This window comes from Leiobunum rupestre, chromosome 4 (assembly GCF_980474605.1).
Source record: "Leiobunum rupestre chromosome 4, qqLeiRupe1.1.hap1, whole genome shotgun sequence".
Taxonomy (NCBI): domain Eukaryota; kingdom Metazoa; phylum Arthropoda; class Arachnida; order Opiliones; family Sclerosomatidae; genus Leiobunum; species Leiobunum rupestre.
In genome coordinates this window covers 72,859,133-72,861,096 of record NC_143387.1, presented here as the reverse complement: position 1 = coordinate 72,861,096, position 1,964 = coordinate 72,859,133, and the positions used below count along the sequence as shown (strand labels likewise).

General features: G+C 34.0%; 1 long non-coding RNA gene across 2 annotated transcripts; it reads left to right on the top strand.

The window, feature by feature from the left end:
- The first annotated feature begins 1,135 nt into the window (after nt 1–1,135).
- LOC149948980 (uncharacterized) lies at nt 1,136–1,679 on the top strand. 2 transcript variants are annotated; one of them, XR_016480646.1, is made up of 3 exons: nt 1,136–1,231; nt 1,290–1,419; nt 1,502–1,679. It is a non-coding gene; the product is annotated as an uncharacterized LOC149948980 (long non-coding RNA). The 2 variants fall into 2 exon arrangements; XR_016480644.1 differs by having other exon boundaries at nt 1,483–1,679.
- The last annotated feature ends 285 nt before the right edge of the window (nt 1,680–1,964 follow it).

Sequence of the window (1,964 nt, the reverse complement as noted above, 5' to 3'; positions counted from 1 at the left end):
CACGTTGTTGTTTGTTAAGTTAACATAGTGACGTCAAAAAAAAACCGTCAGCCACATCGAGACGAAAATCTGCCGCGATAAGAATTGCAAGTAGAGGTATGGATTCCTGAACTAAAATTTTAAAATTAGTACCTTTAGAAAATAAGTGTTTTTAATAGTCGATTTTACGTTCCGATTCAATAATCCGTCCTTATTTCTTCGATAGACGCGCGCTGTTTTCATATTTAGTGATCACTTTATGAGACACTCTTCCGCCGATGCTTCCGACACAAATAAGATGACACCTCCTGGGGTTACTCCAACCAGAAATGTGGTAGTATTGCGGTTTTTATCATAAGAAAACGTTAGGGATTCAGATTTTTTTTCACAAAAATCTCCGTACAATCGATTATGATTCGAGTTTTCGGTTGATTTTTAAAATATTCAGGCATCCACTAAACTCTTTGTAGGGAATGGAAATATATCGCTAACTCGACCCCCATTAACATAATCCAAGTAGCGAACATGTCTGAAAATGTAGATATTGTGATGTTGAATTTATCATCAATGTCGTGCGATAAAAACCCAACTTTTAGCCGTATCAGAGAGAATTTAGATAGGGAGCGGCAGCTCCTACCTTTAACAGTACAAAAAGGGATGTCGCCCAAACACACGGTCGCGTCGAGATTATCTGGCCAGGTTAACTTCCTGTTACGTGTCAACTCCGTTTTCTCCTAGATTCTTATTGGTTGCTTTTCTTTTGATTTTACGCGTATAACTGCAGCGCCATCTGGCAGCGGTATAGAGAACGTTTGATCATTTTCATCATTCTGCATTCTATCGAGCGAGCGAATTTAAATTTTCTCTGAAATATATTCAAATTTTCTTACGATTTGGAAGGTTTATTTTGTAAAAGTAAATATTCATTGCGTTTAAATAAATCAACTTTTTCCAATTTTAATAACATTATTAAATGGTTGTATCTTATAGGCGAGTCAAATATTTATTAAACTATCCAAGGCTTAAAAAAAGCCTCAGCGAAATGAGCGAATTGTCTGCAAATATGGGTATTGTAGTTCCAAACAAAACTCGACTAATAGACAGAGACCTTAGAGTCTTTTTCATATGGTTTCCATCAGCAAAAAAGGAGACCGAAAAATGTCAACGGTGGGTTCAGGCAATGTGGTTGAGAAGACTACTTTATCCGATGTTTCTCTATGAAAATGAAAACAATGAACGTTTGAACTTGAAGGTAAATGAAACCATTTTTTGGATGCTTCAAGAAAATAAATGTCATTCTTTAATTTTAGTGGCTAGAAAAAGATAAATATTTAGAAGATTGGGAGAAAGATGTTACCAATTGGCCTGGAGATTTTGCCAACAGCGAAAGGAACAAAATGTTTTTAAGCGCAGCAACAATTGAGGGTCTATGAATGATTGGTACAGCTATAATAAACATGTATTATTTTAGTGATAGTAAGATTCTTTTTTTCTCAACTACAGCCGTTAAATTCCTTTTTAGTAAAGGTGCAAAATAAGTGTTGATGCAGCACTTATATCAAGATCCTCTTGAGCAATACTTTGGGAGGCAGCAATGCTCGTGTGGTCGAAACAGTAATCCTTTCATTGGGTTGTTTGAAGCCAGCATGGATAAACTTAAAGCCTTATCTTGACTAGTCATAGAAGCGGTTAATGGCAATTCCAGAATTTTCAAAAACAAATGGTTACATAATTTTATTTCAATTCAACTTGAAACATCTCAGTTTTGAAAAATAAAAAAATATAATATTGATCTTTTGTGAAACAAAATAATGCGTTCTTTTTCAGGTCGTTTTACAATACAAATTTGATTGTATAAACAAAATTAGCCTAAATTAATCTTTACATAACACAAATTGAAAAAAATTTATATCACTAGAAATATCACTTAATCTTTCTGTTGTAACACTATTCTGATTCTTCACTCATTATGAATAGGAAAATTT